The sequence below is a fragment of the Neopelma chrysocephalum genome, unplaced genomic scaffold, assembly GCF_003984885.1.
Source record: "Neopelma chrysocephalum unplaced genomic scaffold, ASM398488v2 Primary Assembly neopelma1_25, whole genome shotgun sequence".
Lineage (NCBI taxonomy): Eukaryota > Metazoa > Chordata > Aves > Passeriformes > Pipridae > Neopelma > Neopelma chrysocephalum.
The window spans coordinates 4,951,877-4,974,444 of NW_020897694.1; the positions used below are offsets into that span (position 1 = coordinate 4,951,877).

A 22,568-nucleotide genomic window follows, 5' to 3' on the forward strand; every position below is an offset into this window, starting at 1 on the left:
CAGTAAAAAGTTTATTAATGCTTTTCGTTACAAAGCAAAGTGTATTTTTATATAAAAAAACATTGAAATACTGGAGACAGTTTAGCCTAATCCATGAAGCTGAATGCTGGCTTAAGTGATATTTTAAACAAAATGGTAATGATTGTTTAGAGGTGTTTGACACATTGCAGTCTTCAAAGAGAGAGAGACAGAAGGCAAATAAAACCTGACACACACTACTGCACAATCTGGAATAATGGCATGATAAGGATGGAGAAGGTAAAACAAAGATATGCAAAGCTTTACAAGATAGCATGGAATACCTGTCTGGCAACTTAAATACATGCTTTTCTGTCCATTCCAAACTGAGATGTTTCCCTGGAAAAAAAAGTCCTAACAATTATTATGTGTGGTAAGGTAAATGTAGAGGTAGAATTATCACCAAAACCTAAACCCAGTAATTAGCAAGCACATAACAAGTAACATATAGGAAAACATATTAATTTTAATATTAATGCTTATTGGTATCCCTGATAGTTGTAATAGTATTTAATATCAAAAATCAAGGTCAAAGCATGTGCACTAATTTTATACAATGTTCCACTGAAAAAATTAACAAAGTTCACAAATTTTTATTTTTTCTCCCTTTTAATTACAAAAGACTTTGCAACAAATTATTGAAAATAGTGTATTTTGTGAAAATTTTTGATTTTCAATAAAGAAATTTAACAGAGTTTAACATGACTTCTTGTGAGATACTATTTGAGAAGACTGTGAATTTCCTTCCAAAGGGGTTTTTAAGCTTTCACTGAACAAAGCTACAGTTGATGCAATCTATTGTCAGTGGGCCTGGCCCCGGGCGTGGAAAGGAGAGAGAGAGGGGGAGCTTCGCCAGCACGAACTGTGCCCTCGTGGGAGATGAGAGGAGGAGCCTCAGAGGACACAGAAGAGAAGGACAACTCTAAACCCGGGCAGATGGAGCTTGACTAGCCCTGTAAGGCCATCCATCTAAGAGAAGGTCGCTCTAATTAAACCTACGTCCTGACGACCTCGCTGACACCATCCAAGCTCGCTTGGCCCTGGCAGATGAACCTTAGGATTAAAGCGTGGGTTCAGTTCCGTGCACACTGTGTCTCACCTAAAAAATCCATTGCATAGGCTCAAAGGCCTTACCCACATTTGCAAAGCCCTGTAGTGACATCTTCTACAAATGCAGTCACACAAAGATCAAAAGACAAAGGCATATACACCTGCCTCCAAAGGTTTTCCCAAATTAACTCTAGCATGCTGGGGGTTTTTTTGGTTGTTTGGGGTTTTTTTGGTTTTTTTTTCCTCAAATCTTCGTTCGCGAAGCCTGGCCATGATGATGATTGCCAGTGATATTCCCACTTAAAGGAAAGTTGGATTGTATGACTGCCAGAGATCCCATTTTCTTGGTCATTAATTATTTGACAGAAGTAAGAAAAATGTTTGGAAAATAAATGAAACATATAATACAACAATAGTCACCAAAATCTTTGCAAAGCAGAAAACCAAACATAAAGAGTTCTTAATTTACCATAATGAACATTAGAAACTCCTTTCATTTATACTTAGACCTGATTTGTTTAGACAACAGTAGTACTTAAGGTTTGCCCCCACTCTTAGGACTTTTAGAGAGACCAAAAGACTGTCTTTTTGAGAAAAAAAAAAAGCTTCAAATAAAAAGGATTCATTAAATTAATAGAAATATCTCCTGATTTCCATCAACTTGACATATCAGGCTTGTAAAATACTCTAGTGGTTGACACGTAACACTCAGGGCTACGTTCTTTTTTTTCATTTTGTTATTCTCCATCCTGAATTTTACTTAATCTTATTTCGTATTGTCTCTACCATTTCTGGAAAACCACTTAATATCCACATATATCAGTTTCACATTTACTAAAGTAGTACACTAATATTTTTTTTTACTCAAGCTGTTGTCAGGATTAATTAGTGTAGCTAACAGGTCTAAAAAGAATTTGTCATTTGAAGTCAGCATTGACTAAAATACCATAGCTGTCCCATTAACTTGAGTTGAATTTTTGCCTGAATACATAATACAATATTAGTTTATTATCAGCAAACAAGATGTTCTCCTATATTTTAATTCTCTTCTTAATGGGAGGCTGCATTTTCTTTTTTATTTGATTTGATGTTTTTGGGCAGCTTTTTAAAAGCCAAAAAAATGAATAAATAGAAACTGAGAAACTGTCAAAATCTCCTTACAGAATGTAATGCCAATTGAGAGCTGGAATAATCAGAAGTATGGTAAATATAACATTCCTTATGCATATGCTGCAGAAAATACAATTTTTCAAGACCTTGTTCCAGTTAAAGTGGAATAGCATACATTTGGCTTGATATCAGCTAAACTTCAGGTTAATCACACTTTTAGCTATCACAGAGTGATGGTACGCAGAAGCTGAAGTGAGACTTTGCATTTAACGGATGAAATTCTATTTGCTACAAACTGATAGCGGGTTTGGCAGCTGAATGATGTATTTCCGGAAATGGGAAGATGTCCTAGAAGTAACTCATGGCTGTTTCCAAAGATTTATTAAAACTAAGTTGACACCTGCATCACTGATAGAGGTAATTTCGGAGCTCTTGAAATTCTACTGACCCTAGGATAATGAAAATACCACCTTGTCCACATTTGTATTCCATGGCAGGTAGCATGGGCTCATGGCTCAGAATGTGAAACACTATCATTATGTGCTGAAGGAATTCACACCAGTAGCTGAGGGCAAATGCATAGACTTGAAGATATTTCAAGAAAAGGTAGATACAATACTCAGAACAAAATGAGAACTCTGTGCATAAACAATGATAACAGGTTATTTGGATAGTTAATAAAACTTAGGGTTCTGTAGGAAGAGTGCAGCCTTGTAACTAAGGCAGACTTTTTTTTTAAGGATTTTTTTTGTTCTCTATCAAACAAGAATTTATATTATGCCTTAAAACAAATTAAACCCAATGCATATTAAAAGTGCCATGAAAAGTGCTTAGAAAAGTCTTGCTGGGGAAGAGACGTGCATATTTATGACACAGACAGCCATGGGCTGTACAAATTAAAGCTTTGCTTATAATCCAAATAATGTTTTTAACACTATTTTCAGATAAGAAGGATGTGTGTTAAAGTCTGATCAAAAGTATCAAATCTTTAGGCTCATTCAAAATGCAGATTGGCAATGTGAAACGGGATGATTGCTTTATACTAAAACACAGAGGACATATTAATGAAAATCAAGAGAAATCACTGGAACATTTGACTACTTTTATTAACTTTGTCAAAAAAAACCAAAACCCCCTACCTTCTTCCCATGGTTTATTAATCACATGCACTTGTAAAGTGTTTGAAAATTCACAGAGATTAGAGGAACAAAGGTAATCCAATGAATGGTCCTGAGGAAGCTGATCACGACCGGATAAACAGGAAACTGGTAATGAGAAAAAAAGGAAATACTTTTAAAACTCATTGCTGTGAATTTCGAGTTATCATGAGAACTGAAACATTTCCTTTACAAATCATGCCTATGACTCAGCTATAGATCATGTCAGAAAGGAGGTACACAATTCTGTCTTCCTTAAAGATACTGAGTAGTAAGGGAGAAAGTAATATTTTGAGGAAACTAATATTGAGGCTGTACTTATACAAAACTGTAAATCTGTAATGTTAGTGTCTTTCTGGGACAAATCAAATGATTATTCCTTATTGAATTAGTCACCTTATTAGATGGCTTTGTTGCTGAAGATTTTTATTGAAACACACTTCTTTCCAGTAAAGTTTGCTACTATGCTTGTCCCAAAGTGCCAATTGACTGACAAGTTTGTCTTAACTTCATTGACTAAAATAATGACACTCTTGTGTTTAAAATAGCCAAGGAGCCTGTAATAGAGTGTGCTACACCTGGGAGCTGCAGTTAGTTTTCATTCAGAATTAGAGAGAAAGGACAAGGCAACCATGTCCAATGATAGTTTCATGGCTGCAGCTCTTGCATAGGATGGACATTTGATTTTGGTTCTGTGTTCCTCAACCCACAGAGTGTCACAGGATTGCTGATTCTTCATGACAATATTTGATTTATTAAATAAAAGGAAAAGGACAGGGAATACATTTTTTTTTTTAGCACTCTGTAGTCATTACTTTTCTTTTTGAAGCCGTGCCTTGAATCTGAATTCTCTGAGTCTGTATTGGGTTTGTGTGGCCAGGTTTTGTAGGGGGGGGGGGCTACAGAGGTAGATTCTTCTTCAAGAAGCTGCCAGAAGCTTACCCCATGTCTGACAGAGCCCATGCCAGCTGTCTCCAAGACAGACCCACCTCTACCCCAGGCCGAGCCAATCAGTGATGCCTCTTAGTAACATATTTAAGAAGATAAAAGGAGCCCACATTGATGCAGCCTGTTCCTGAAGGACTGCACCCTGCGAAAAGGGACCCATGCTGAAGCAGGTCGTGAAGAACCTGTGGGAAGAACTCATGCTGGAGAAGTTCATGCAAGACAGTTTCCCATGGGAGGTACCCCACACTGGAGCAGGGGAAATACTCTTCTCCCTGAGGAGGAAGCAACGGCAGAAACAGTGTGTGATGAACTGATCATAACCCCTATCCTCCTTGTGCCACTGGGAGGGAGGAAATAGAGAATTGGGAATGAATTTAAGCCTAGGAAGGAGGAAGGTGTGGGAGGAAGGTGTTTTTTAATATTTGTTCTACTTCTCATTATCCTACTCTGATTTTGATTGTTAATAAATTCCATTAATTTCCCTATGTCCAGTCTGGTTTGCCTGTGAGGGTAGTTGTTGAGTCCTGCCTTTATTTCAACTCATGAGCCTTTCGTTATATTTTCTCTCCCCTGTCCAGTTGTGAAGGGGAGTGATAGAGCAGCTTTGGTGGGCATTCTGTGCGTCAAACCACCACAGAATCTAATAATTCATTTCTAAAGTTAAGTACAGAAGCCTACATGTGTATAGTGTTCATTTACAGTGAACACATAGTGTTCTCTGTTGATCGTGGTGTCCTAGGATTATTTTGATATTATAATAGTTTCAGAACATTGAAAAAGTTATAGCTGCATTTTTTTTACATTGTATTTTAGCATAGGTTTTACATAGACCTGTTCTATTAGGAGTAATCACCAGGATATTTTTAATTCCCTTTTTACTCCTTTATGATCCATGAAGTACACCACTATGTTTCCCCACTTTTTTCCCTCATTATTCATTTATTTTATGAATTATAAGAAGTGAACAATTTTCACCGAAATCAAGGGTTTTTTTCAGTGTAACTTAAGTTGATTATATATCAGTTTAATATATTCACAAAATGTCTGTGTGAACCCCTATAATGGGAGATACCCTAGTTTAATTCTAAAAATTCACGCTAGTTAAGTCTCATGGCTTGAAGTAGTTTAGAAACAGATTCAGCTAAATAGATACAACCTCTTTTAGGGTACTTTTATGCTAGTCCCATCAGTTAATTCATTCCAATTGGAAAAAATGTTAATCTTCACAAGTTTTCCAGAGATCTGCCTGCAAATACCAGACTGGAACACATCCGGCTTATCTCAGTAAAATAACCCTAGGTATTGAATAAAAGCTAGAAAAACAGCTATATCCAACTTACAAGATATATTGGGTTTTATTTCTTATAGGATTTCACACAGTGGCAACAACTCATGTTAAAAAGACACCTGTCACTAGTGAAAACAGAACACAGATTAAACGAGACCTATTTTCCTAAATGGATGTAGCATTGAAGAATATATTGTGCCACCTGCTTCTATTAAAGAACAATTGTCTTACCACTTTCCAAGCTTCATTTAGGTACCATAGCTAAACAACTATTAGTGGTCTAGGAAAAAAAAAAGAAAAAAAAAAAGGCAATCTTTTCAAGGTCCTATATTTTAAGGAGTTTTTTATTTTTAGTAGAATAATTCAAGTTAGAAGAGAACTCTGGTAGTCAAACGGTCCAAATCCCACCTCCAAATTGGGTCAATCTCCAATTTAGAGACAATTTAGATTTAGATAATAATACATTATTACACTACTCAATAGTTGAGAACTGCCTAAGTTCATTTGACCACTTAATGAGAATCCATTTATGCTGATTTTCACTGATACTTACTTTGGGAAAATTATAAATTTGCCAATAACAAAATTTCAAGAGAAGAACTACTGAGGTGTTTGCAAGTATTTTCTCCAGTTTTCTTTCTTGTTTTCTTACATATGAGTGAACAAGTATCTGGTCTACTCACACGTAATACTCATACTACATTATTATAATTTTTTAGACTATATGGTGCTCAAGAAAAGCAAGGAGAAATTTGCAATACCAATTTCTCCTTCAATTTCCAACAAATGATGCTCTGTTCAGGAAAGCAGAATTATCTGCTAAAAATGCAATAATTTTCACATAACCTCAACATGTTTACCAAAATTAATTTTAAATTTATAGTAAAGCTATGAATGCTTTAAAATTGCTGCCCAACAATTTATTCACGGGCATATTCTAAATAACTCACTTCTCCATTTACTCTCAGGATAACTTAGCTAGATCAAAGCTCACAGTTTATGGCAAATAGTTTTCACCTTATTCACAGCACCCTTTAGAAAAAAAATCAGGTCATCAATGACAGGTGATTTGTGCTTGTGGATCTGTATAATGCACTACTGCATTACGATAAACATCAACCAATAATGTCAGTCACACACTCTAAGAGTCCATAGAAACAGTCATAAAATTGAGTCAATGTGTATATTTAAATGTAGTTGCTATAATCAAAATATTAACTTAAGAGGGGATAATTTAACTCTGAGCTTCCTGGAAAGATGCAAGCTCTTCAGTTCTTTACACTGAAACTCCTTACTTAGATTAAGTGAGTTTGTTTGGTGCTGTTTTTTTTAGGCATGAGTTTTCTTCTCATGAAAGAACTTAAAAAACAAAGTCTATGCTTACAGAACATGCCAAAATGGATGAGTGCTCAGCTACCTCATTTATGGGAAAGTGTTTATTTCTTCTAATAGAGAACTTCATTTCTACTAACAAAAAACTTGGCAAGAATTTGGCAAAGTTGTATTGGAATGGAATTGAGGGAAATCCACCAATTTCACCAGTGAAGCATCAAATCAGATCATCTCTATAAAATCATAAAAGATAAAATTCACAAATTCAAGAAAAATATTTTTAATAGACTTGAACCAGAATTTCTGGTTCCTTGGATGTTTATGAAAACAAACGAGAAAGGATTTTATTTTTTTTTGTTTAACACTCATTTTGCAGTTGTTTATCTGGCTACCAAAAGAGCAATACTCCTCCTGGAAATTAATCATGAACTGTTATTCCGGACACAAATAGTTTGAGACAGACACAAACAAATGCACTTCTTTCTCTGAGTTCCAATCAGTATGAAAATGTTGCAAAATCCATCTAAATAAAATCCAGTGTTTCATATGTTACTATATATCCTGAAAAGTCTGAAATACACTGACAAAGACCTAATTTTGTCATCTTTTGAAAGAGCGGAAAATATTGCTGAGAGAACAAAAGCAGCACAACCTATTTGTGAGGAATTAGGGGAGAAAAAACATTGGTCATACACTTGTTAAAAAATTGGTCCTTTCTGTTATGAAATAACTTTCCTCCTGCTAATATATTTCATTGTTACAAAGGTCATTGTTTGTTTGAATAAGGGGAAATAAGCTGTGAGAAACAGTTTATATAATGCAAATGAGAGAAGTTTGGCAGAGGCCTGCATGTTAATAAGCAAAGTACAATTCTCACTACATAGCTGCTTTTTGAAAAGTTTTCTAAACCCATGACCATCATGTAGCTAAGGGTAAAGGAGATTGGGTGTTCTGGAAAACTGCCAAATGTATGTACTTGATAATGCCTAGATTTTAAATATTTTTTTTTCTTTTCTCTGAAAAGAGCTTCACACAGCAATATAGGAGATATTTCTTTTGTTTTACAGATGGAAAAACTGCACAAGGGCAATCAAAAACCTTATTTGAGGACAGAACTGAGGTCTAGGGTGACCAGTATACTTCACTTATTCTACAGCAGTACAGTTTACAAATCTAGTTATTACTACTTCTTTGAGTAGCTTTTCCCCTACCTTAGATATACAACCCAAAAAGACACCCACAGTAAACCTACTTAAATTGATGAGGTGCTTAACTTCACACTGACACGAAGTATATAGGTAACATTTTCAAAAATCAAGATCAAAGTCTTTTGCCTTAGTGATATCAATGAACTCTACAACTCTACTAGCAGAAAAACTAAGGTATTCTGTGGTGAATCATCCCTTTAGGTTTCAAACTAAGCATTCAATGAGAAATAGTGGTATTAAAAAAAAAAAAAGCACTAAACAACCCAACATTTTTTCTCCAGAAACTGAATGACATTTTCATTTCCTCTGCTATTCTGCCTCTGTGAATCAGTGTCATGAAACTGGCTCTATGGACTTCATACCTTGGTTTCTTTATATCTTCTGCAGTCCTGAACAGTTTAAGCATAAACTGGAGGTAAGACACTATCTTCTGCTCTGATATATTTACAATCACTTTATATTAGCATTTAAGCTTACATTTATATTAGCACTTAAATACAGTACTTAGACTTTTAAACACTTCAACTATGATAGGATCTATGAATAACCCATTTTGACATAGTTGACCTCACAATGCTTCTTTAGGGTTGGAAATTATTATTGCTTACACTTTTTGAGTGGACCCACAAAATCTGTCATATGAGACTTGGCTACATTCCTAAAGTCATCACTCCTAGTGAGGGCCCAGGCATACATCAGTGGCATTTCTGAGTAAGAGCTAGGAATTGGCATAATGTATCTGACTTTTTTGTGGCAGGTTTAAGAAAAATTCTCAGTCTTTTCCATAATCTTTTAATGAAAGTGCTGTCCTGAGAGATGTAAAGTAGAAAAAAGTCAAGTCAAAGAGAACCTGCACCTTAGGTGCCCGCCTGACACCACTATAATTTTCAACAAAAGATTAATGTGAGTTAAAAAAAAAGATGAGAACACTACCACATTCTTTTCAACAGTCATGACAAAATTTCTGTTTCTTAGACTGAAAAAGTGCTGTTAAGTCATTGAAATATTCACATTTGCTTTACAAGCAGTTTTAGCTAAATTGTTTAAGGTCATAAAAATGTATGGCAACACATAAGACTAGCCTATGCATTAGTCTTGGTAAAGCCAATACACTTAATTATATGCTCTACCCTCAGTATGAATAATCATTTTGCTGAATCAGGAACTAAATGCCTGAAGACACAGTGAGTCTATGAAGTGCAAAACCACTCAGGTAGTGTAAACCATGTGTATCATATGAGCACTAGCATATGCTCAGCTTTTAGTTGCTAATACAGTTCTCAGAAAGGATACCAGCACACTATTTCTTCAAAAATATGAAGCTTAGAGAAAATATGAAAACTCCTTCAGTTTTTCTCTGGTAGCAGATTCCCACTGCTCAGTTTTTCATGGTAAATCAAGCTACTGGCAGGAAGTAGCAGGCAAAAGAATTTATCTCCAACAAAGACAATATGCGCTTGATAAGTTAGGGAAAATTGCACTTTAAGTTTTAATTTTGGTAATGCAAGCAATTTTTGCTCAGAAAATGGTAAACATGGGTCTTTGCTGAAGGTTTCTTTATGCTGAAAATGATTTTGTAGTCTTTGTTACTGCAGTAGAGATGCGTGAGTTAGAGATGGATGGAGAAATAGCAAGCAGTAGAAGGAAATATAGATAAATGCATATTACCACTTGGATATCTCCATCAACACAGTGTGACGAACTGAAGGAACCGAAAATTAGGTCACTGAAAATTGCTAAAAAAAAACAAGAGAAAGAAAAATTCAGACATGAACAGGTAGTGCCTGATCCTGTTCATAAACCATAATACAGATATTAGTTGCATTCAGTGAAATTTTTCACAAAGTTATATACAGAGGTACTATCACGCTCAGAGTTGTCTGAGTAACATACATAGACTCCAAAAGTAATATAAACAATGAAGATATCAGGGGCAGCCTAAACTCTCTCACCTAAGAAAAGACCTAAATGCTACTTTGGATTTCCTAGAGTAACTGCTAGGAAACAACTCTAGTTGTTCCTACAGAAAGGAGCTGTAGGGATAGATACAATTGCGGAAGAATTTGTACTGGAAAGTTAGAAACTCGATTTTCACTATGAAGGCTTTCTGCCTAAATGGTAACTCTTTCTCAAAGGCAATTTCAATGCCCCTCACTCCCCCTCCCCCGCCACAGCAAGCCTCTCTCTGGTATGTGAGAGGAGAGACAGAGCCCTAACAGATGTGCACAGAGGCCTTGGAAATGTGGGGGAGAAATAGGAGGATACAGGGGGCCCTGAGGGTGCAGGAACTCACATTTTCTCCCCTGAAGGATGGGTATGCTGCATTGTAAAAGCACTGGTCCTTTCATCTGAAAGAAACCTTTTTGTTTAATTCTTCCAGTGCTTTGGCACTCTTCGGAAGAATACCTGTGTATGTTTACCTTACACAGCAGATATGCTGATGGTGTTCTGTCACATCTACATCCCTGTATGAATGTTTCAGGCACTTCAATGGCCATCCTCTGGATCCACTCCAACAGGTTCATGTCTTTCTTGTGGTGGAACTGCAGAGTTGGATGCAGTACTTCAGATGGGGGTCTCATGAGGGTGGAGTAGAATGGGGGAATCATCTCCCTTGACCTGTTGATCATGCTTCTTCTGATGTAGCCCAGAAAACAGTCCCAGATTATAGGGGTAAGTCTGTGGAGTGAAACAGTGAGTGATGAACACACATTTCAGAATTTTATAACCTGGTCTGGTGACAAAATTCACATTTGTGGCTAGAAAGCTTCAAATACACTTATTGAGGGCATATTCTGGTTAAATTTAATCCAAAAGGAAACAGGTTCATGTACTCTAAGACAATTTTGTAACACAAACCCAGACAGTAGATGGGCACAACCAGGAGGCACATTCCAAAGTCACATTACTGTCTAAGCTAAGACTTTAACATAGGTTCACCCTAAAATGAACAGAAATGGAAAATAAGGCTTATGAGAGATGCCCATGGATCACTTGGTGAAAGGGCAGCTAAAGCACAGCTAGGACACACTGGGATACTTCAAAGGGCATTACATTCAGTGGTCAGGCGTTGTCCAAATTCATCTGCAGATTTTAAACACTCTAGGTGTCTCAATACAGATGTTTGCCTATCAGCTATAGCATTTAAATGTCTACTGCAGACAGTGGAAGTCTAGTAATTGCTGTTAATATAGACTGCTGAGCTACTCAGCTGTCTCAAATCTCAACAGAGATTTGGTCAGATCTTCAGCTCTCCAGGCTCATTGGCTATTTAAAGGAGCTTCAATCCATTTGTCCAGATGAGGGTCTCTGGTACTATTTTGAATGTGAAGCTTTGAAGATCTTCTCTTGGACAACATAGATCTCCAGTGGATACTGATAGTTAGGTGTGCATGTTACATATACTGCATCCCTTGTGACAAGGATAAAAGTGGCTGAATGATTACACAGTGGGAGAAAGACAGCCATTGTCATTAAAATGACTTCTTTCAGAAATGTTTGTTTAAGTCACTTCAAAATTCCAAGTATCTTCTCAAGTCTTAAAAGACAGCACTTAAAAGCTAAGCTCCTTAGAAATCACTTCATTCTGAGTGCAAAGATGCATTTAACCATGCTGTGGAAAAAAGCTGTAATGCTTGGTGCACAAAAGCTCAATCTCACTATGAAAATTATAACTTACGCTGGTACTCTCATGCCCTCAGTCCAGCTAATTTTGGATGTATTCTAAGTCACAACATGCATACATAAGACCTTTTTTTTTGCCAGTGCTCATAGGAGATATAAATAATGTGCTCTGGCTCATATATTAAAATAATCTTAACTCACAGGTGACTTCAGAAAGTTAACCTTTGGGCAATAAAGAGTTACTTTCTTACAGAGACTAGATATTGCATAACAGAGTTGAATGAGCTCAAAAGCATATGAGGCATGGTGTCTTCTGGGAACCAAATGACTGGCATTTTGCAATTTCTATAGTCAATTATAGAAAAGATTGGTGAAGATGTATTGAATACTTCACTGTGGTATTTCCTTTTTCAGCAATGAACATGTCCTGAAGATTGTCTCCCTCTACTAGGTGGGGTGCCTTTTTTTAACCAAACTGTTAGAATTCTGTATTGTATGGCTTCTTTACCTGGAGTTCCTATTTTTGAGTAATATAACTACTTTGTTGCCTAGTGCCAGATAACAAAATTTGAAGGTTCTTCAGCTTTTCTTCCAGGCTTTCACCTAGATTTAATTTTTTTTTGTTTTATAGTTTTCAGATCTCTCCTGTTAGTCTTTAGTCTTCTCTCACGGTTTCTTAAGTTATTTCTCACCAGACTTTGTACCCTTCTCCCTATAGCAGTTTGATTTTCCTTTCTAAATAGTTATAGTCTCCTTCAGCACCACATCAAACAAGTTCCTACTGACAAACTTTCCTATTCTATTCCTATTTCTCTAATCTCCAGGCCTCATATTCTTTTATTTAAGTATATCAGTGCCATGGTGACCATAAAATTTATCTCTTACATATGAAAGTAATTCTTAGATTCTCTCCCCTCTTTTTATTTTTTTTTTAACCTGGTCCTTAAAATTTTTCAGTATTTATTCTTTTCAGAGATTTTTTCTCACCCCTTCTCTCTCCATGTTTTCCCATTTTACTATTTCAAGACAAAAATATACACCATAAAGGATAATATTATAGAAAAAAATTACTTGGGAAACAGGTAATTGGGAAACTAAGTAGCTCATGGTAATGAGCTCTTACTTTAATATGACATCTGGATAAGCAGCTGTGATCCTTGGATGCATAAGCAAAGAAATACTGAGTAGAAGTAGAAAGCTGATCTGCAGCACTAGTAAAGCTATTACTAGAATATTATATGATTCCAGTGTCCACATTATAAAAATAAATAAATTAAAAAAAGTTGAATGTGAAAATTAGGGCTTAGAAAAAATATACAGGGTCAAGAAAATATTTTTTAATGAGTTAATAAAGGAGTTTGATTCAGGTAAATTACCTAAAAAGGACAAAAAGCCAGATTTGATCACTGCCACCAGAATGAGGACTTTACTGAAGTGAGTGCTGACAACCTATTGGGACACAAGTATATTCTGAGAGGCATAGGGCAAACATTGATGTTAAAATTCTGTCTGTATTAGGGTATTTTACAGTATAATGATTTTTGATCATCTCAAAAGAAGGAGCCCACAGCAAACCATTTTACAATAGTGGCAACAATACTGGTTAAGATATGATGACACAGAGACTAATATGTGATAGCAACCAGGGAAAAATCTTTCAGGGATCTTTCTTGTTATAGATGGAATCATAGAATCATTTAGGTTGTAAAAGACCCTTTAAGATCATCAAATTCAACTGTTAACATAGCAATGCCAAATCTTTTACTAAATCTTATATCCAAGTGCCACATGCACATCTTTTAACTAGCTCCAGGGATGGTGACTCAACCACTTCCCTGAGCAGCTTGTTCCAGTGCTTGATAACCCTTTCAATGAAGAAATTTTTCCTAATATCTAATGTAAATCTCCCCTGGCATAACTTGAGGCTGCTTCCTCTTGTCCTGTCACTTGTTAGTTACATCAAAGAAGATTTCTGTCAGTAAAGGCATGATATAGAAGTACAACTAGTTATAGTGACTGAAAGTGGAAGTCACTATGTAACCAACACAAAGGCTAGGCTTCGCGAACGAAGATTTGGGAAGGGCTCTACCCACATTTGCTACAAGCGCGTTGGTGGCTAAAAAGGCCAATGCGAGATAGACACATCTGGTTGCAAAGGCAAATAGCCACTAAAATAATTTACCTTGGAATTTGGTGGCCCATTGTTTTGCTTGATAACTTGATGCCTTGGATTCAATGTTGTTTTAAAGCGTGTTCTCTAGATCAGCCATGACATATTGGTTTAATATAAACATCATTGATGAAATTTTATGGTCAGGATACATGTTAGTTGCCCATCAATGAGCATAAAGGTCTCTTAGATTACCTGAATCTATGAAGAGGAAACAAAACCAACTGATATAGACCAGTAGAACCACAGAAAATTTATTTTTCATAAAAAGAATATTTTTATGAAAATTCACTGACACTGAACTCCTACCGGTAAGGTGGCTTCAGCAAATGATCTATTTTATCCTTTATTTAATCTTGACGACCACTGCACTAAGTAATGGGATAACAGAATTCCCCTGGCCATGCTGGGAATAAGATACCACCAAGATGGTATTTATGGAGCCACTGGAAACCCTTCCATTCCTGAAGCATGCTGATATTTCTGCCAGCTTCCAGAGGCCTCTCATTTTCTGAGGTTCTGAAGCTTTGAGGCACTGTTTAAATGATTTGCGCTGACTCATTTCTGGCCAGTTTTTGAGCAATAGTGATCAATCATAATTGAGTTCCTGGTACCATGTCACAACAAACTGATTAAACTCTCCCTAAAGAAATCACAGCTGTTATTGGGCCTAACCATATCATCCAGCACTTTAAATTACAAAGGAGATTATATTTGTCTCTTGGAGAAAACATTTTAATTTGAAAGCTCAGAAAAAAAAATCGTTCAAACAATGTCTAGTGGTCTTTGTAGATATTTAAGAATAGTGCATTGTCTTTCAGAACTTTAGGGTAAGAAAAAACTCTTCTTCATTATGATACTGACTTGTAAGTTGTTTCTGTGCCTTTTACTTGTAACTGCTCACAAACAAATAGTTCTTGTTTCACAGCACAAAGATAAGATTGACTTCATTAGCCAGTCCACAGCTAAGTGCTGAATAGCTGCAAGGACCCACTGCAGTGATGAATCACGCTGATAACAGATATCCTAGCCTGGAGAAATCCCACTGATTGCTAAGGGAGAGACTCTTAAGAAAATAATTATCATTGCATGACCTATGATCTAAAAATCCTGGCTTTACCTCATTTGTAAATTCAAAATGCTTTATTGTGGGAAGTAATGACTAAATTTAAGCCCAGAAATGTTTTATACAGAAGTACTGAAAACCATAGCTGACACATATGTTTAGGGATTACATGCAGTGTATCTGCATCTTTTAAATGCCTCATAAAATTAACTACGTTGACTTATACAGAGTTCAGATCTCATAATACTGCTCTGTTGCTCAAAATAAAATTGAAGGGATCAAGCAAGGAAAGTACCTATGATCTCGAACCACAAAATAAGTAAATGTTATTAGCTATATTTATTTTAAAACAAACAAACAAAGAAAAGGTGCCAAAACCCCAAAAGAAATCTAAAAAAAACCCAAACCACAAAACACCCCTCACACATACACACAGGAGATCATTTGCATTGTAAGGAAAAATAACTATTTAGCTGACTCAGTACTCAGGGAGTTACACTGAGGTGAACTCAGTTTACAGAAACAGACTTTAGGTCTGACTGACCTGCGCTAAGATAGCATCTTGGAAGAAGAGGCAGAACAGGCCTCCACCAACATCTAACAAATGAGTGTAATTTAGAGCATAATTTAACACATAATTTGAAGCAGCTTTTCCCTCCATTCACAAGATGCTCTAATTTTGCTCAGGGCAAAGGAGCAATGGCAGGGAGTATGGTGGTGCCATCTTTGCATCATACATCACTACTTGCCCAAGAGTGGATGCCTTGACTCCCTTTTTCAGAGAGCTTGCCTTACCATTTTAATTTTTTAAGCAGTCACAAGCACAGAAACAGGTGGGAAAAGAGCTAGGCAAAACTCTGGAGTGTTGCACAAAATCTGACTGGGACATGCCTGTAAGCTGAGCAAAGCTGCAATTTCCCAAAACATCTGCCTATCACAGTTACATAGAACCGGGTCAGACATAAAGATTTCATAGATCAGGCTTGCAAACACAATATTGAGACTCATCAAAACTATAAAAAAAAATTAACTCAATAAGTCATGTAGCTACCCAGAGAAGATGAACATTTTCAGTTGAATTTTGTGAAGCTTTTGAAACTTCAGTGTATTTTAAGCAGATGCAGAAGTGGTTCAACTTCAGCCTGATTTCTTCAGAGATGATTATTTAGGGTTCTATTCTTAGTTCAGATCCAAGTGGGGCTAAAGATAAGTGAGAATAAGAATGCCTTAAGAGCCCAAGCTCTCATCTCAGATATCTTTTTCTTCCCTCACACCCATCACTCTGCCCCTACCCACAGTACTCAGGCTACAGGCCAGTGGCTCCTCATTCAGGCTAACCCAAAGCCAGGACTTCCAGATGTGAATGCAATAAAAAATACAGAAACTGTGTGTTCTCTTTGCACATGCTGAGGTCGAAACCAATTAAATTTCTGTTGTTTACGCTCAGAACTTTGAACCTGAGTGTTATTCCTTCCTCTGTATGGCCACATCTTCAGCTTTGGCTGTATTTGCTGAAGCCTGCTGCGACCTGTCTCGGGATCACTGACCATCCAGAGCAGAGGATTTACACAGGTATTGCTAAATAAAAACAGGCTAGGGAGTGAACCTGTGGCATAGATCCTTGCTCATCCACCTCACTGAATCGTTGGATTGCTCATTGTTTTTTTAAAATGTCTCTCCAAGATACATCTGCTAACAAAGGAAGTAGATTTAAGTAGCATGGATACAACAATCCTAAACAACACGGTGTGGTTTCTAATTCTGTTTTAATTGCTGATATAGACTTGGCTGCTGTACATCACGCTTCTAGCATAACCCTGTGCAAATTATTTCTTTTTGTTGAAACCACAGCACAGAGGGGTGATGCACATGCATATGCACCATCCACCTGTGCATTCAGGACTTGCTCGGCAGGCACAGAGACCCGGCAACTGGGATGTGCTCTTAGAGTCTGCTGTGTAGATATCACTTTACTGAAGTAAATTCTTTTAAAATGAAAAGTGAATATTGACTTATTTGTACAGCATGAAAAAGGGAAACAGCACTTCATCTGGAAAATTAGGGTGATCTCCATAAAGTTTTTCTTCAAAATTATGTTAATATAGTTAAGCCAGAATTTTCTTTTTCTTCATTTTTATTCAAAAAATTTTTCAGTTCTTCTCTTCCCATATAAGAAAATGATTTATTTAATTTAGTGTTTTATATTGCAATAATGCGTTAATATTAATACATTATAATACCTAAAAATGACACAAGGCATCAAGCCTACATTTTGTCAGAAACAGATTTTATTTCTCATTTTTCATTTTAGGGACAAGGATATAAGAAACAGGCAATCCTTAAATTCCCTTATGTCGCTGAAGATGGTATTATAGTGTAATGTTTTGAAGAGTATGGCAGAGAAAACTGGGAAAAAAACCCCATGAAAATTGGTGACTGGCATTCACAGAAATCGCAACATCCTATGATTCAACTTTACCTTTTTTCACAGGTTGTTTAGAGAATGTTGTGGGGGAATGTGAGTATGTGGGTTTGATTTGTTTTTCTTGTAACCTCTGCTTCAAGTGGTTATAGCTGATGCTAGATTTTAATTTCTCATCAGGCAAATTCACAATTCTCACAGTCTAGGAAGAGCTTAAAGACATGAATTACCAGTTAAAATCAGTCAAAAAGCCATCCTAAAAGTTGTAATTTCCTCCGATTGGAGTCAAAATTTCCGAATTCTTCTGTTGGAATACAATACAGTAAAATGACACTAACTTCGCCAAGCTGCCATATAAGAGTATCATGCTGTAAAAAACTACATATTGAAACCCAGACCCTGTATGCCACAGAAATAATCTTAGAAAGAGACTATGCTCATTGTGGAGTGTATGCACATATACCCAAATCAAACACAATATACAGTTCACAGTCATTTAGAACTCAGACCTCAGTAAGAAAACGGGAAGAATAGCAAAATATGAGCAAGATCCATTTGCAGTCTAAATGTGACTGACATATTTATTACCTAGAACACTTTATCTGTGCAAGTTGTTTTCCTAAGACATACTGAAGACAGTCGCTTTTCCCTGTTCTTTGCTATTAAACTACTTACAAGAAACACAAGTTTGTGTAATAAAAAAAACTCCAGAAAAAGTTTTAATTTCCAGATGAGTACCTGTTCATATTTACTACTAGGGGGCTACACATCAGTGATATACCTAAAAATCATCTCCCCCTCCTCCACTTTTCATATAATTTTGCACTGTGGACTTTCTTCAGTTTTCATGTTCTCCTCTGACAAAAACCCAAGAAAATTACCTAGGAACTGCAACAAACTCTCACAAGTTTTCACTGACTGCACACAGACACACAAGTGCAGAAATTAAAATTACTACATTCATTATCTTGTTCTTTCCACTCAGCTTTGAAATGCAAACACCTTTGGTGTGGACTGTGGGAGCTGTTCAACACCAATGCACCAACAGGTAAACTTCTCCTGTAACAGTGTTTTATCTTTCATCTCCTGAAGAGGAATATAATTGCCCAAGCAGAACAAAAACACTTCCAAACAGTAAAGCAGACAGACCGTATTAGACAGAATGTACATTCAGTGAAATATGCAAAGGTAACAAGAATATCTTTTAAACTATTTGGAAAACTGTCATCAATTCTTTAAAGGATGAAAAGTTTACAAGATATTATTTTTACCTCTGATTTAGAATATTTCTTTTTCTGCCTAAAGGTTATTTCTACTCTAAAACACCCAATCAATTGTGCATAAAATTTGTCATTTCATTTGTTTTTTTCTTCTAGATTTTTTCGCACAAAATCTGATCAAACTAGATAGATTGCAAGAACATTGTAAAGAACTTATTTTCAAAAAAGTCAACATTTTTTTGGAGGGTTATTTTCTACTAGTATTTCAGTTTTTGCAGAAATTCATGTTGAAATCGTTTTTAGTGAGATAGAGTTCAGGAAGACTGCAACTTGAAATCTGTAATTATTAAAATAAAGAAAGAAGGAAAAAATCATCTTACTGATACATAATTCCTCAATATATACTTAAATCTCTACACTGCCCTCCTAAGACCACACCTGGAATACTGCATCCAAGTCTGGAATCCTCAGCATAAGGAGGATGTGGGCCTGTTGGAGTGGGTCCAGAGGAGGGTCACAAGAGGATCAGAGGGCTGGAGCAACTCTCGTATGAGGAAAGGCTGACAAATTTCGGGTTGTTCATCCTGGAGAAGAGAAGGTTGTGGAAAGACCCTCTTGTGGCCTTCCCGTACCTAAAAGGGGCTAATAATAAAGAGGGAGAGTGACTTTTTTTACATGGACTGATAGTCAGGTTAAGCAGGAACAGTTTTAAACTAGAAGAGGAGAGATTTAGGTTAGATAATCGAAAGAAATTCTTCATTCAGAGGGTAGTGAGGCACTGGAATAGATTGCCCAGAAAAGATGTGGATGCCCCATTCCTGGAAGTGTTCAAGGCCAGGTTGGATGGGGCAACCTGATCTAGTGGGTAGCATGCCTACCATATTCTCTTCAATGTCACTTTCAACCCAAGCCTTTCTATGGTTTTATATTTCTATAACTTTTTACCTTCTTTCCCATTTGCGCCTGGATATGTTATAGAGAAATAGCATGATTCAACATATAAACTCATTCTTATAAGTAAGGAAGCAAAATGACATTCACAGATGCAATCTAGTTTATGATGAACCACAATTAGGATTTACAATAAGTGTTACTTCATTCTTTTTCACCTTTCTTTTGTAACGTAATTGGTCAAAATGACCTTTAGTGAGAAGTTGAAAAATCTTATACTGCTTATTTCAGACAAACTACTTTTATTGTTAAATGCCAACACAAAAATATATTGGTAATACTCAACCTGAACATTCAAAGTAAAAGCATACAAAGGGAATTTCTGACAGTATAGTTAATTATTGCTATTAGGTGTAGTACCATGGACCATGAAAGCCAAAGTACATGACTGCTAACAGAGTACTCAGGGACTCTGATCTTGATATAAGGCAAGTTATGGTTCTGGTGACCTTCATCAATGGATTATGATAGCGACACACTTGAATGATTCCATAGTTACAACATGTATCTGTTAGATGATTTGTGCTTTGATAGCCATATCTTTTGAGGGAAATGTATGACCTGTCATGACCTCAAGAAAAGAACATGCACCAGAGAAAAGGGCTTATGGTGTGCTAATAAGAGAAGGTTATGACATTTTCAGAATGAAGGAGAAAGCAAATTAGGTTGAAACTAAGTCAGATAAGACTATGTCACATGAACATAGGTGTATGTGTAATAAATTGTTATATTTACTTGCAGACAAAAAGGAAATATTCTTTCTCTTTTTTATCTGCATAGATCTATAGAGTTGGAATTTTAGTAAAGGTGGATGAAAGAGCCAAATCTATTTCTGAACTTAAAACAATTAAAATTGAGTAAGGATGCAATTTTTGGCTGTGACTGTTACCTTAAGTTGATGTTTTCAAAATGAAATTTAGTTAGCATACGTAAGACCCCTGTCAAAAATGTGCAAATGTATTTGCTTTTTTACAAACCAGAGAAATAATCTTCACTTTCATAATCCAGACCACAGAGTTTTTGTTACTGTTCATGTGCTTTGTGCATGCACGAACATAAGATCAAAAACCTACTGTTTTCCTTGAATAACACTTACGGCAAAGACACCAGAACAGAAATAAACCTTTGAAATTGTAGCTGCCGTAGATTCATTTGATAGCTGTATTACAGAGACAGAAGCATACAGAGTAGGAGAAAATCTACAAAATTATTAAGACAGTGGCCTCAAAAAGAAGAATTGAATTTAGTTATTCCCATTATAACAGCCTTAGTGAACATGTTGGCTTAGCTAAATGCCAAAAGAAAAAGGTTGAAATATCCAACTTTCAGGTAAAAAATTTGTAATCTATATTTGAAAGATGTAAAAGTTTCGATGATGAACAGGTAGACGTTAAGTTATACACTCCAGAATTCTCTGGGTCCAGGTCTTAACTTCTGGTATTTGAAGACAGATGATGTCTTAACTCAGAGAGAACTGCTTATCTCTGTTCATCCTTCTTCTCTGATATAAACCTTATATTTAAATTAGGTAACTAAGACACAAAATTACTTTCTCTTGAAAAATAAGACAGATACCGATACTCTTTCCTCCTCTAGTATATCTCACTTTACTGACTAGACAAATGACACGAAAATTTGAGTTGAGAACACTTAAAAAACACATCTATAAATTATCTTATGAGGATCAAACCCTAAAATTTTAGTATCATCAAATCCTGAGTTATTGGACAATCTGAGAGAAGGGGCTCTCAATATGTTTTATGCTAAATTTACTCTGGTTTGCTTATATAATTACCTATGAAAAGGAATTGAGATTTTATTTGGGTTTTTCAAATGTCGAATTATTTCCTTATCATTACTTACTTATTAGAATACACATACTCTGTTATACTCCAACTGGCTTTGATGTAAAGCCTTTCCTAATGGATGTGCTCTGTGAATATCTGGCTGCTTCAACACTCCAAAAGGGGTAGACAGAGTCAGTCATGCAACCTAAACACACTAAGCTTACATCCTAAGTGACTTAGGTAAAAAATATCATAAAAATGTTGGAATTGGGATTCTGAAGTGCTCAAAAGTACATCTTCCCTGAAAAGTATGCAGTCTACCTTTTTTATCCACTCATAGTCTGTTCGACCCCCACACTGGAAATTATTTTCTGGATTTTTGCATACAGGTGAATCAGCTAGTTCCCTTGGAAAGTAAAATGGGTAAGTTCTGTAAAGGCCTATAGCCAGCAAAATGTTACAATATGATTCAGCTAATACCTCTCAGCACAGAGATCAAGTTAGCTGTCTGATATGCATTAGAAAGACGGTATGGATGAAGACGGAGTGAATTGGCCTCTGTTCATCATTGCACACCTAGGAAATCTCCTTCACATGTCATTAGAGAGATTAATGAAGGTAGCTATATTCCATCAGAATACACATATGTATTTAAACCCAAGGAAAGTAGGGGATGCTGTTGGAGTAACTGAAAGAAATTGGATTTCAAATTTGACAATAAGGAAAACAACTATAAATGAGTTGTATTTGTGGACCAATGCACATACAGTCTTAAACTGTAAGGGAATTACATATGAAGTTGAAGGCAGTAACCTCACAGTGTGTGAAAGAATGAAAAAACAAGTGCACACATTTAGTAGATCAGAGAAATTGAACTCAAAACATATTTACAGGAATTCTCAGGAGTAATCTCTTTCATGTAAATGGATTGATACTGGATTCTATACAGGGATCAAATGTGCTGGGCAAAAGAGATAAGTCTGGCATCTGGCAGTGGAACATCCCATACCTATAAGGGTTTGTGTGCTGGTTATGACTGGGATAAAGTTGATTTTCTTCACAGTAACTGGTATGGGGCTGTGTTTTAAATTTGTGATGGAAACAGGGTTGATATCACAGGGATGTTTTCATTCCCACTGAGCACTGCATGCACAGAGTCAAGGCCTTTTCTGCCTCTCACCCCACAGACCAGAAAGCAAGCTGGGGTTGTACAAGGA

The 22,568-nt window shown here is 36.2% G+C and overlaps 1 long non-coding RNA gene across 1 annotated transcript; it reads right to left on the minus strand.

Moving 5' to 3' along the window:
* Positions 1-891: 891 nt before the first annotated feature.
* Positions 892-19,256, minus strand: LOC113963336. Its single transcript, XR_003532754.1, has 3 exons — positions 19,246-19,256; positions 16,253-16,259; positions 892-965 (listed from the first exon to the last, which is right to left on the minus strand). It is a non-coding gene; the product is annotated as an uncharacterized LOC113963336 (long non-coding RNA).
* Between the last annotated feature and the right edge of the window lie 3,312 nt (positions 19,257-22,568).